Genomic DNA, 13,902 nt, shown 5'->3' with positions numbered 1-13,902 from the left:
AATCAAAGAAAGCAAATGGGTCAAACACTTTTAGTAACTAAGATTGAGTTGTTTTCGGCACAGATAATTTAATCATTAAAACACACTTTCTACAACTAAGTTAATGGTTGTAGAAAGGAAATTATCTTATTTCGGTTCAACATTCTCCGATTAAAATTTTTGGCATTTACCACTAAAGTTTTAGTCATTAAAAGAGGTATTCTGCAATTAAAAAATTAATTGCGAAATGCTTTTATCAAATTACCTTTAAGCATTCGGTGTCTATTTTTTGGGGAATTACTATCCATTTTTTAGTCATTAAAAGCTACATTATGTAACTCAATCAATAGTTGCAATGCAATTTTACCAAATTACCCTTATTCATTTGACGTTTAATTCAGGGGACTCTTTTTCGAGGCAATTAGTAACTAAATTGTTGGTCGCTAAAGACAAAATTTTGGCGTCTAACTATGTTTTTAGTCATGGATGCTTTTTGGGACAACGTTTTTGCATCTAGCTGGCGACTAAGGAATTCTAGACACGATACACAATCAATGTCTAAATTTGACTATTAGCATATATTTTCGATAGATGTCGAATGCCATTTTTCTTGTAGTATATAAAGACGAGGTAATCTGCAAAATTCATCATAGAGGGGATATAGAGCTTGATTAATATCTAGCATTTAGATTAACAACATTTTTCTTTATTCCTCAAGACTATTCCACCAATCACGGAGAATTCCACCAAATTTAGTTGAAGCTTGTTATGAACAGTGGAAACTTAAGCATTAGGTTTAACCATCTCAGCTGGTAACCAGGCTTGAAATTCATACATCAGATTTCTCAATTTATGTGGAGGAAGATCATCAATAGTAAAAGTGTGGAGCTTGACTGAAGTTGTATGAGATCATGCTCAACTGTAGTATGACGGGGTTGTCGATACATAAGTGGAGAATCTAGAATGAAATCATTACCTTCAGGCATTTCATCATCATCAACTTTTGCGACAACAAGTTGTCTTAAGGGTTTGGGTTGGTGAGTCATTAATTGAGGATAAACATTAAAGTGTTGATTAGAAGTACCACTGGCAGAATCAAAGCTACTGTCAAACAATTCATCACTAGAAAGCATATCAGCTTTTGATTTTGTTTGGAAGGAAGACGAAGAAGCCTGAGTTATACTAGAGGTTGCAATACACTGTCTTTCTACCATGTCTTTAAGAAAAGAGCTCATATAATTGGAAGAAAGAGGACTGTCTGAATAGACAGGATTAGCAAAAGTCTAGCGGTTTTCCATCATCATCATTTGCATCGGAACCTTATCCTTAGATAAAGGATGATGAGGCTTTGGAGATGGAGGATCTAAATGATTGGAAGAGAAAGAGTCAGGTATATTATCAGGTGTTTCCACGCCGACTTAGGTGCTTTAGCAGAATATTTGTCTCGCCTCTTTTGCTCACACTCTTGCTTATTCTTTTCATCACGTTCTTTGCAAAGTTGTTCAATATTTCCAAAAGCTTGAACTGCACCAGAAGGTCTTTGAGGAGAGACCAAAGTTTGACTGATCTTTGGAAATGGTAAAAGTAAAGGTTACAGCCAAACTGGTGAAGAGTCAAAAGGATTTGTCATTGAAGATACTTTAGGAAAAGATTGTGGTTGTCTAAGTTTTTGCTTAAGATATTCCTATTGAAGTGATGCCATTTAGATTTTGAGCAATCTCATTTCTACATCCTTCTAGATAAATTGAGCTAAATGACTATGAGAGTACCTGATGATGTGGTTCAATTCTTGGTGGAGCTGATCAATTTGTTTTTGTAAACAAGAAATCAACATAGAGATTCTAGAATTGAAAGTCCACATGATGAGTTAGCAGATCTAATTTTTGTTCTATTTTGGTCATGGTTTTATTCTGGACTAAAGCATTTTCAGTCTACCAATTAAGAATTGCTTCAGCTTGGGAAAGTTTTGGTCTCAAGCCATCAGGCTGTATAGCTTTGGAAGGAGCCACTTTTGGCTGTTGAGTCAGTTTCCTTAAGAGAAGGTAAATCCGTGTCATAAGTGAAATTCTTTCTTGTCTTTTGAGGGTTAGGTGATTGAACCATCATGATGGATTGGACTGGAGGAGTAGGAATGACGGGATAATGGATTGTTTTGTTTTCCTTTGCAATCCACCAGAAAGCCTGCTAATAACAAGGTAAAGGCTTTTTAAAGTAAGGAGACTTCGCATGTTTTGGTGGTTTTAAAGGAGATCAGGTTTTGTTGATAACAAGGTAAAATATGATATTAATAGGCTTATGCACAGAGTAGAGTTGTGAGAGTTGGTCCATTCCACATTTAGAAAACTAGTGTTCACTGGTTCTAAGTTTTGTATGTTACACTGACATCAACAAAATGTTAATAATAATAAGAAAGCCGAACGACATGCTCCCACCCGAAGTTTGCTCTAAAGACAATTTAGTATCCCAAAAGTTTGAAAACGACAATAACCCACCAATAGTTAATTTTTTTCTGTTAACTTGGTGAATTCAAAAATAGTAAAAGAGTTTTTATGTCAACAACCATCTTCTTCTTCTCGGCAACGCACATTAGCAACTTCTGCCACCAGCGCATATTAACAACCTCTGCCACAGACGTTTTGGCCACTTTCCTGCCATTTTTGACCCAAAACCTCCTCCATCCACCCTCCTGGCCCTCCCTCACTTAAACCCACCAAATCCCGACACTGGTGCACCCATTAATCACGAAAATGTGGCTACCATTATTCTTCGTGACTGTTCATATTTGAAGCCATATTCTGGTCGATATTCACATTGGAAATCCACCAATCCATCACCATTCAGATCCCCATCATTCCCTCCACGAAACCCAACCTCCCATCACTCATCCCCACTCACCATTTGTTGTCTAGCACTTAGTGTTTGCCCGCCCTCCAACTGTTTGTGAAAATCCCCCAACCAACCCAACAAGCTGCGACTCCTTTATCGATGATCTTGGGCCCTTTTAGAGTTTGTTGTTGAAAATCTTGTTATTGAAGTGTTGTTTGCTTGTGTAGGTTTTGTTTTTTGGTCGCCGTAGCTCCTCAAGGCTCTTTCCTTCATTATTTTCTAGCACGCACACAACGTGCTTGACAAAAGGTCGTAGTCAGCGACCTCCATTCCCAACATGCGCCAATGCCGTTGTTTGTCACTAGACTTTAAGAAAAAAATGCCAAATTCGGCCAAAAAACGATCGATGAGGCAAAAGGATGAGGCAAGAGGGCTGTGCAAATAGGCTTAGGGTGATGGATTCCGTCAATTTTGGCAAAGAATCTAACTGGATTCAACGCAATCGTCCAACTATTTTCAGCTGTATGTAAAATGACTATCCTATGCTTCTTTAAACAGATTTTATTAACAAATTTTAACAGTAACGTGGGAAATTGTCTGACAGACTTAATAGTTGGTGGGTTATTGTCATTTTCAAACTTTTGGGGTACCGAATTGTCTTTAAAGAAAACTTTAGGTGGGAGCAATAAGAAATACGCCGAAAGGATGTCAGCTGCCCATAAACGAAGCAACATACTCCAGACCATATAATTTTTATTTTGTAATTATATAACTATACGTAGAGGTAATAATTTTAGAAAAAAATTAAATAGTACATTTGGTTACAGAAGGAGAACCATAATGTTTTTAGGAGAATCATAATAGCATGATAAAATGTATGATATTTAGGTTGCTTCCCTTCCCATAGAATTTATCTAATTTTTTTAAGGTAATATATGTTTATTAGCACTTAAACAAAACTTTAAGATTAAATAATTTATTTTATCTAAGACTTTTCTAGTAAGGTATTTGTGAGTGTTTTTTAGCCCAATAGTTTGAATAGAGTTGTGAGAGTTGGTCCATTCCACATTTACAATATAAGTGACCATGTTACACTGACATCAACAAAATACAAATAAAAATAAAAAACGCCAAAAGGATCTCACCCGTCCATAAATGAACCAACTCCAGACCATTGATCAAGAAAACTTATAGTTTAAGACCCTTTCATAACTTCTTATCAATTCATTTTATTTATAAGATTAGTAAAACCATAATTATTAATACAAGAATTTACATAATAATTTAAAAATATGATAAAAATACAATTTTTTTTTTATAAATCATCACTCCAACCTATCAAATGGACATTTTTTAATTAAAAAACCAATATTATTAGAAGCTGTAACACAAAAGAGAAAAATAATAATTATAAAATAACTATTCTTGCTGTCCAACTTGACTTGACTGGGCTCCACACGCCGTGCAAAACACCTATAATATAAAGGTTGAACAACGTACACCCACCCAAGGTTTGAAGTAAAGACAATCTGGTATCCAAATAGTTTGGAAAGGACAAACAGGTACTCTCCGTCGTTTTTTGTTATAAATTTCCATTTATTAAAAGGTAATATAGTAATTGTATGTAGAGCAATCAAATTTGAAATTTTAATTATCTTTCTCGATTAATGGAAGAAGCTTCTCTTGGAAGATTCACTGGGGGCTTGACATGTGTCCTTAACAGTTGACATTGAATTTTAAAAAAAAAAAAAAGAAAAAAAGAAGAAGAATAAACGAAAGTCTATTGGCTTTTCGTTTGTTGTGGCTTTGTTTTTTGTTTAGAGTTTGAGGCTTTGAGCAACCGAACGGCAACTATCGACGACGACCTAAATGAAACCATCGACAACAACCAGTGAAACATGAACTAGCGACAGGGGAGGACGAGTTAAAGCCGACGACCATGACGGAGTGATGAAAACTGTTTGTGACGAGTGAAGGGAAAAAACATTGAGAAGCAACATTATTGGTGTACGACATAAGGAACAACAACATTTGATGATGTAAGGTTGTTTACGGATTGACGGTAGATAAATCATCGACAACTAAACAGCGAAAAGCGAAGGTTTAATGGAGTAGGTAAATATTCATCAACCTTTTTTTTCTTTGAAGAGTATCGAAAGTTGTATGATGGTTTGTTGGTTGTCGTTGATAGTGTGTATGCGTGTAAGGGTTTGTGCAAAATATTTCCTGAGTGAAAGTAACTGTGAAAGACTTGTTGTTGTTCTTGGTTTTTTATATTTCACTGTAGTACTAAGTTGGTTTGTGTTTGGTTCGCAGGATTTGGAAGTGGTGGAGATCAAAAGTGGATAGTGAAGCAAAGCTCTAAGGCCAGGTGATATTTTTGTTAAGTTGCTTATATTGCAGAATGTTGTAGATAACTCTGAGAGAAGGACATGTAAAGATCTCTAGAATTTGTTTCTTCAATTACTTTTATTCGATATCTAATATAATAAGTTTTTAGGTAGCCAATGACTAGAAACTAAATAAAATCGGAAATCAATAGGAAGAAATAAAACTAAAAGAGGAAACTGGTGACTGGTCTTTGTTTTTGCCCTTTTGTTTGATGTAAAGTGGTGTTAATGGGATTTGTTTGATTGTAATTGAAATCAATGCTCTTGTTGTATTTAGGATGGTGAACAGACTTTACTTCTTTACATAAACTTTTCCATGGACATTGTTTTCAGACTTTGATGCTCGTGTTACTACTTGGACTAAGGGCTTAATTTATATTTGAAAAACCCTTAAAAAATATATAACCAAGTGTAAATTCAAGTTATCGAAATTCAAGTCTTTTTTACTTTATTGAGTGTTGTGATTTTTTGACAATTGGATTGTTTACAATACTTGCATGTACTTGGATTTAGTGTCCATCGGTTGTAATTGTTATCATTTTGGAGAAATTTCTTATAGGTATCATTTGCATCAGATAATTGTTATTTGTAAGCTTTTCATATCATTGTATTTGTTTGTTTGTTTTTTTTTTTTCCTATTTTAATTTTTTATAAGTTTGATGTTAATATGGTGCATGTTGAGCATTTTATGTAATTTTGTCCAATACTGAGGGCTTGTGTGATTTTGATTGATGAGTTGTTTCACAATGCTTGCATGTGGTGTTGACTTTACTTGTAGTGTGCATTTGTTGTAATTGTAATTAGTTTAGGATGAAAACACTATTTTTTGCATCAGTTTGGTAACCTTTTCATGTCGATATTTTAGGTTGTTTATGTGTTGTAAGTATTATCATTTGAGGGGAAATTTTGTATGACCCTGTAAGTTAATTATTGTATAGTAAGTGTTTGTGGTGATTGCATGAGATGAGTTTTGGTTTAAATTACATGTAGATTTGTGGCTTTTTGAATGTTAAGTTTTATGTGATTGATTGATGTGTTGTTTCACAATATATACTATGGATAATGTGGAGTGAGACTTGTTTACTACAATGAAAGAAAAATCCAGCCAAACGGTGGGACTGGTTTGCTTGAATGTGATATTAGGAGTGCTAGCATGAATATCTTGTCATATAAATTTTTCATTTTGCAGGATGAAGCCGCAACTGTTTAATTTGATATTTCAATTGTTTGGTATTGATTGTGAGACACGGAATGTTAACCCTGATGAATTTAACCACATGGTGTTAATAAAGGACATGAAAACATGTGTTGCGGAGGAGAATGCAATTGTTCAACTATATCCTAATGAGAAGTTTAGGGTGGAGGCTAAGCTACTGTGGTTAGGGAAGAAATGTTTAATAGAAAATGATGAGGATGTGGCATTTCTTTTCAAGTAATATGGATCGAAGAGGTTGAAGGACATTAGGTTGTATGTTGATGCTTTCTCGGTATAGAGTTTGAAATCATTGCAACCTTTGCCTGAATTGAACCTTAATAAGCCTAATGACAATGAAACAGAAAATCATCGTGAAGGGTTTTGTGATGATGACTTCTATTGGAGTGATGCCTCCGATCAGGAAGATGAAATAGGCAGTGGGTTTGGTGGTGTAGTTGGGAATGTTGATGGTGAGTTTGGTGATAATGAAAGGGGTAATGTAGCAAGTAGAGATGAAAGGGCTGAAAGTGGGGGAATTTTGTCTGATAATGATCAAAATAGTGACGATTTCATGGGTTTGGGGTCTAGTGAGGATGAGGATGTAGTTAGCAGGATGAGTAGGAATATGAAGGCAAATGAGTTTCAATATGGGGTAGATGGGAAAATTTACTTTGAGGTAGGGCAAGTTTTTAGAAGTATTGTGCATTTTAGGATGGTTTTAAAGGACTACATAATTCAGAGAGGCTTTGTAGTGAGAAGGGTGCATAATCAAAAGTGAAGGATCAAAGCAGTGTGCAAAGTAAAGGGTTGTCCATTCCATCTGTATGCATCCTTAATGATTAACAAGCAGTCGTACCAAATTAGGAAATATGAACATATGCACACATGCCTTAGAGTTTATAACAATTCGGATGCCTCAGCCGCATGGATTGTCAAGAAGATGGGGGATTTTATTTAGTCATATAAGGGTTGTTGTGTAAAACCCTTAGATGCTGAATTAGGAAGAGTGCATTTTTTTGGAGATACATAAATGGAAGTTGTATAGGGCTAGGAGAATTGCAACTAGAATGACAAAAAAACAGCATGCTAAGTCATTTGCTTGGTTGTTTAAGTACACGCACATTCTTCAAGTCACCAACCTTAGATCGATGATAGAACTAAGGTTGATTAGAGAAGAAATTCCCGAAAGTCCTAGATTTAAGAGATTTTTTTCTAAGTTTTGCAGCTCAAAAAAGAGGATTTTTGGAAGGGTGTAGGTATTTTATAGGGATTGATGGCTGCCATTTGAAAGGTTAATATGGTGGTGTAGTTCTATCGAAAGTATCGATGGATGCAAGCAATGGGATATTCCCTTTAGCAATATGTGTTTGTGAGGTAGAAAATAATGACTCGTGCGACTTCTTTCTTTGACTCTTGCATGATTTCTTGGGCAACTTAGAGCATGAGACATTCATGAGTTATAGGCAGAAAGGTATTCTAAATGCATTACAAGCTGAGTGGCCAAATGCAAGGAGTTGATTTTGTGCTCGGCATGTGTACTCTAACTTTAGAAAGATTTTTCCTAGGGTTCACCTAAGGAAATTGTTTTGACAAGTGAGTAGGGTTGCAAACAGGATAAATTTTGTTGAGGCCATAGGTATGGTCAAGGATGTAGAGGAAGGTGTATACAATGGTTGCTTGAAAATGAACCGAACCAATGGTCCAGACATGCCTTTGACACAACATCGAAGTTAGACTACATTACCAATAACATGAGTGAATGGTTCAATTCATGGTTGGGTGAAAATAGAGAACTTCCCATACTAAGTCTACTTGAGCTTTATTGATGTAGGGTGATGAAACGATTATAATACAAATTCCAAGCCGATACATAGTGGGTTATACCTCTTCCACCAGTGGTTCACAGATAGATTAACAAGTTGATTGAGTCAACTAGAAATGTCAATGTCCAGTACCCTGGATCTGATGAGTTTGAGGTGTTTGATAAGAAGGAAGAGCGAAAACATGTGCTAGTTTTGGGTGACTAGTGTGTGATTGTGGGGTGTGGCAGCTATTGGGTATTCCTTGTGTTCATGCTATAAGTTGTTTGTTACATAGAAACATTTCCAACTTTGAAGAACATGTTGATCAAAAGCTTAAAATTCCAATGTACCTATAAACTTATGCAGACATGATCCACCCTGTCCCTGACAAGACTAGCTAGCCAGAGGTTAGTGATGAAAAAATATGGCCACCAACCAAGCAACCCAAGCCTGGTAGACCTCCCAAGTCAAGAAGGAGAGACCCAACCGAAGAGCCAAAAAGTAAAAGGGTTTCTACCCTTAGATGTAGTGTCTACAATGTCATGGGCCATAACAAAAGGTCTTGCAAAAAAAAAAAAAAAAAAAAAAAAAAAAAAAAAAATTCCAACAAATGCAAATAAAGGAAAAAAGCAGAAGGTAATAGTAAAATGTCCATTTCATCATAATTTTTTCCAATGATTATCATACTAGTATTGATTTCCTTTTTTTCATTTTGTAGCGAACATTTGTGCCCACAATGACTGCACCCTCTTCAGCAGCTCAGTTTGCAGCACCTTCAATGCCTTCTTCAACTCAGATGTCAATCTTGTCACAAGCTTCAAGTTCAACGGGTACTTAAAATTGTTTTAAACCATATGTTATTTATGCCTATTACCTTTTACTTTCACTAACCTTATTCTTACTCATCTTAATAGGTCAACCAAGTCATTTATGCAAATGGGTGGTTTTTTTTATTTGCTGCAACAGCAGGTTAACTTGCGGTATGAAAATTGGGCACACTATTTTTTGTGTAGCACTTGTTGTCTTTGGGTAGTATGTTTTGGCAATATTTGATTTTGATTGGTGGGTTTGTGTTTGATGATGATTTTCTTTGTCATTTTGATTTGGTTTTGGCAATAAGAAATGGTTGTTTGTTTATGGTGTAGCATCTCTTTGTCTATCTACACTTTTCCAGTCATCAGATTCGCGAAGTCACAAATACCATGTTGTTCAAGATTTTTGAATAGCACTATGCCACAGTTCAAGACTTACGCAACTTTTTGGAAATGCTAATAAAAGCATCTTGTTAATTGCTTCAAACACAAATTAAACATTTTAATTGTGCTGTATTTTTTGTATACCTTCAATTTGAACTTTTGCTATCAATACAGGGACAAATCTTTGCTGACTTAATTCTGCAAATATATTGTAGTACTTTTGTGTACACCAAGATGTTGGATAATCTATCATATAGTAAACTTATGTAATTAAAGGTGAGTTATGAGCCGTTAAATTTTCAGTTCTATTAATATTGCTTTGAATCTTTCATAATTTGTTCTAATAAGTTGAAAATTCCCTATTTTTGTTAGCTTTCAATTGGTTCATCATCATATTAACTAATATTGCAGAAGTTTAACTTGCTTGTCTTCAAGACATGAATTCCGCATGCGCATATGATTGTACATTAAGAAATTTTAATTTTAAATTTACACCATCTGAGTGCTCTTTTAATTACATCTTCATGGATAGCTATGAACATGAAATTGATGTGCTAATGGCTTTGACCCTGCAAAGTGTATGGTCATTCTAATAAAGCTGAAACAACAGAATTTTTAACTATAGTGCATGTTTAATAAACATTCATAGAAGGATGCCTTTTGAATTAACTTGTTCCTTCAGCAAGCTTTAAAATTGATAAATTATACTACGCTGGGTAATTCAGTTAGAAAACCAACATTGACAACTTGATGAGAAAATACATTCACAAACCAACATTGCCTGACGGTGTAAACCCAATGAGCTAAATACTGTTCTTTGCTTCATGCTTATGCCAATGGCAACGAGATTGAGTGGATGCTTGCTCTTGCAGAAGAGATATTCTTTGGTCTGATTGAACCTCATGTTGTGCTCTTGAAGACCCTTGTTTTGGTGAATAGTAAAAGTGACCTCCTTACATAAACAGAGCGTGCCTTCTTAGAGTTGAAGACAAAAGGATTTTCCCCTGACATAACCACTCTAAATGGCATGATTTCGATTTATGGCAGGAGGCAGATGGTAAGCAAAACAAATGAGATCTTGAACTTCATGAATGAGAGTGGGTTCACTCCTAGCTTGACAACCTACAATACCTTGATGTATATGTATAGCCGTTCTGCAAATTTGAGAAGTCCGAAGAGATGTTAAGGGAAATTTTGGAAAAAGGATTGAAACCTAATATAATATCATATAATACTATCATTTATGCCTATTGTAGAAATGTTCGGATGAAAGAGGTTTCACGGATATTTTTTAGAAATGGGAGATTCTAGCCTTATTCCAAATGTAATCACCTACAATACCTTTGTTTCAAGTTATGCAGCTGATTCATTGTTTGTGGAGGCTATTGATGTGGTTTAATACATGATCAAGCAAGGATGTAAACCAAATCAGAACACATACAACTCCATTGTAGATGGTTATTGTAAACTCAATCATCGAGATGAGGCAATCATGTTTTGTTAACAATCTTTCCAAGCTTGATCCACACACATCTAAGAGGAAGAATGTAGGTTATTAGACCGTATAGCAAAGAAATGGTCATAGACATTCCTCTTCTCCAAAGGGATGACATTTCAGTTTGTGTGCTTTTTCAACTCTGATACCCTGTAGCCTCTCTTCCATTCACAAGCCAAGGACAAGATGAATCTATTGCCTCCACTCCCTCCATGAGTAGATATTTTTTATACAGAATGAGGTGAGAAAGAAAGATTGTGTTATAATAGTGTTAGACTGCCTCTCCTATTAATGCACGGCTGAGGAGAAGTCTGTGGTTTAACTTGAATAATCTCTTTCAACCCTATCTGTCTTGCCTTTCTTCTTTGGTGTGGTCACTCACACTTTTTTTGGCGAAGCCACACTGCTTATCCCTCACCACGTCGTCTCTCACCACACTGCTTCTTTCTCCCCTGCTATCTATCTTTCACCAAATGCAACAAACATCCTAACAAAGAGTAAGAAAAAACGAAAACAGAAAAATAAAACAAAAATGGCAGGAAGAGAAGGAGTGAAAAAGAGATAACATTCAGGGGATCACGAAGCTGGCGATTCGATGTCTGGTGAGGTGTGACGACATCAAGTCAATGAAGATGATTTGGCGTGGCAGGGTGTTAGACTCCGCGTGGTTTCAGTGATTAGTTTTAGGGTTTGGTTTGTTGGCGTTTTAATGGATTTTATAATGAAATCTTATCAATTAATGAAGATTTCAGAATGACAGAGAAGAAGGAAAAAGAAAAAGAGCAATTTTGTCAATCTATTTCATCAAACACAGACCAATGGAGAAGACAAAATAAGAAGCAGAAAAAGAACGATGGAGAAGAAGAAATGGAAACCAGAACGACAAAGAAGAAAAAAAAATTATTCATTGCCGTGGTAAACTTTTAGGGGCATTTCAGTCTTTTAAGCAGTGTTACCTCTTGACAGACAGAGATCCCTAACAAAGAATGAGAAAATATTTGTTTGTCTTTTCCAGACTATCTGGTACACATTGTCTTTACGTCAAACCTTGGGTGGGTGCATGTCGTTTGCCCATAATATAAATACGCCATCAACTTTCGCTTCAACGCATTCAACAAACTCGTTACTCATTCCTCTAGCTACTGCAATTACTGAGTTTTTTTTATTCAACGTTTATGGCCAAGGTTAATAGCTCAAATGCCGTGATGATGACGGTGTTGGTTTTGGTAGCTCTTGCCATGTCTGCTCAAAGTATCGAGATGGCGCCCACACCGGCTCCTTCATTCGACACTGGAGCTGCCTTCTCTCTCCCGGTTTCCGGTTCCATTATTGGATTCTCTCTTGTTCTATCTCTTCTTTCTCTCTTGAAGCTCTAAGTGCATCAATAACTGAAGAAAATTGGAGGACTGAGACATTGTATTTGATGTATTCCTTGTCACTTTGATTATTATTCATCACATCAATAATATTCTTTTAAAAAAAAATAATAATAAATGAATTTCGTTAAGTGATGTTGATGATTTATATTATATACTGATTGGACATTTTTTTTACTTATATATCTATTCAATCTATGTTTTTGTGTTGAATTTCTTTTAAGTGAAAATCTAAAACAGGACATGAATAAATGTCCTTCGTTTAATTTAAATTCCATGTATTTAAGTGAGATCAAATTCTATATAGCATTTTTTGTTAACATGAGTTCCAGTCTGCAAAGATCTGTCTCTATTGGGGTTGGACTGGATGTGTATATGTTGTTCTGAAGAATGAGTGAGCGGGTCCAAGGAAAATTAAGGTAATACTAAAAATAATTGGAAAAAAAAAAACATTGTCTGAAAATACAAAGAAAAAAACATTAAAAAAAAAATTACAAAATTGATTACTTATACAACTCATAGATTAACCTTCAAATTACCACTTATTTCGTTTTTCTCAAATATTTCAATATATATTTTTTTTAATCTTCGTTTGATTTTGTAATAAAATATTCATTTGAAATAAAGTTTTAATTGATGAGAGAGGAAAGAAAAGATAAAGAGAAAAAAGAGATGTAGAATCTTTTATAAAAAATTTCTTACTCATAAATTCTCTGTTTTCTGAAAAAAAAAAAAATCATAAATGAACATTTATCACACATATACGGAAGGAAAGACGGTGAGAAAATATGCTCACTCCACTAATCCTTAACTCAAACCTAATTTATTCCCCGCTGTATTGTATATACAAAATAATTTTTACTTTAAACAATATATAAATATATAGAGAGATAATGATTAATAAAAAATATTCAATGCTAATGGTGATTTTTAAGTAGAATATTAATTTTATTTGAGTTTGTAATAAGATATTAACTATACCATTTCGTATTGCTAAAGATTCTCAACAACAATTGTGAAGATCTAGTGAGGGAAGTCTTTACTTGGTCCATTTAAAACAAAACTATAATTCAATTAATTTCCTAACAGCATATGATATATGATTTTTGATTATTAAGATAATCTTGTATGACTCAATTATCAAATATAATTATTTTTAAATTGATCTAAATTATGAAACTAAAATAATTAAAACATAAATTAACAGTCAATACTGCTATACATTGAATTCAAGAACAAATATTGAACATTATATTTAAACTCAAAAAGAAAAAAAAAAAATTGCCCAACCCATGTGCATATTCAATTGAGTTGTATTTATTTGAAAACAACATGTCGTTTAATTAAAAAATATAAATGGAATCAATCAAACACGATTTATTATATCTGAAATATTATAGGGAGAAATTATGTCTTGAATTAGTCTAATATATATGGTAATATTATATATTGTTTGATTTGGTATCTTATTAATTTGACGTTTCTTTGTGTATTAATTAAGGTAGTGTGAAATTATTTATCATAATTAATAGGCTTATGCGTAGTATAGAATTAATTGAGAGTTGGTCCGCTCCACATGCTGCATCATATTATGCCAACCACAAAGCATAAGTTTTTTGGATTGTCTAATGAAATAAAATAAA

Source organism: Pistacia vera, unplaced genomic scaffold, assembly GCF_008641045.1.
Source record: "Pistacia vera cultivar Batoury unplaced genomic scaffold, PisVer_v2 Contig77, whole genome shotgun sequence".
NCBI classification, from domain to species: Eukaryota; Viridiplantae; Streptophyta; class Magnoliopsida; order Sapindales; family Anacardiaceae; genus Pistacia; species Pistacia vera.
Note: the sequence above shows the minus strand (reverse complement) of the source record.